Source organism: Limulus polyphemus, unplaced genomic scaffold (assembly GCF_000517525.1).
Source record: "Limulus polyphemus unplaced genomic scaffold, Limulus_polyphemus-2.1.2 Scaffold59, whole genome shotgun sequence".
NCBI lineage: Eukaryota > Metazoa > Arthropoda > Merostomata > Xiphosura > Limulidae > Limulus > Limulus polyphemus.
Window position 1 is genome coordinate 673,660 of NW_013665669.1, and position 1,087 is coordinate 674,746.

Consider the following 1,087-nt stretch of genomic DNA (forward strand, 5'->3'; position numbering starts at 1 on the left):
TTCGTTGCGATATTCTTAATGTGTATACAGCGTCAATTTTGGCCATGACCTGATCCAGAAAAGCTCCAGGATAGTGTGATATGTATAAACTTATTAGAATTAACATCTGTTAATTTTACTTAATTTTCTTGCTATTTTACTATTTCCTTTAAACTTGAAAGGGGAAAGTCGTTGTTAAAGGCACTGCATCATTACTTTTTAAATGACACATTTATAGTGTGTGGGAGTTTATAAAAAGACAGCTGATAATATTATATATAGATATATAAACTAATAACTAAACTTATATAAAATAAGACCCAAAACTCGTGCGCTTTTAAATAGTTGACTATTCCACTTTGTTTTCCTGAAAAAGAATAGTCAACTATTCGAAAGCGCTCGAGTTTTGAGTCTTATCTTAAGTTTATTACACATTATCTGTGAGCCTTTGTGCTAACTCTTTTATCAGGATATATAGATATATGTTAATGAATTAAGCGCGGAAATTTTATATTTTTTATTTCCTCAACTTAATTTGTTTTATTTTATTTGACTTTATTTCTTCCATATTTTTAGATCTAGGTAGACATTAATAATGTTCACACTCAACTTTCCATGTTATTTTACTTTTAGAATTTCTAATATACAAAGTTTCTTTCCCATACAAAATAATTCCAAATGTTTTATTATTCACTTCGTTGTAGAATTTAAACTTCTTAAAGTCGATACAGTATTTTGAGTAAATAATGTTGAAATGTCAGAGTTCAAGCTTCAAATTGCTTTTTATTTTGTATTTTTCCCTGGAGTGAATGTAAAATAACGAGGGCGTGCCAGATTTTGTCTTAAAAAATGAGAATAAAAAAACAACATAAGTATTAACGCTGTTCTTAGACAGCTATATTAACAGGCTGTGGTTGACACGTTCAAAGATATAACCGCTATCTATAGTTTTATTTCTTGCTCCCTCTACTGTGTAGTCAGCATGAAGACCCTCTCCGTTTCCAATAGCAACGGCTTCCTGCGCGTCGATCTCTTGTCTGACGCAGTATTCATTGACATTATCTTCTGCGCATGTAAAGTAACAGATAGAGACGCACCCTGCTGCCGC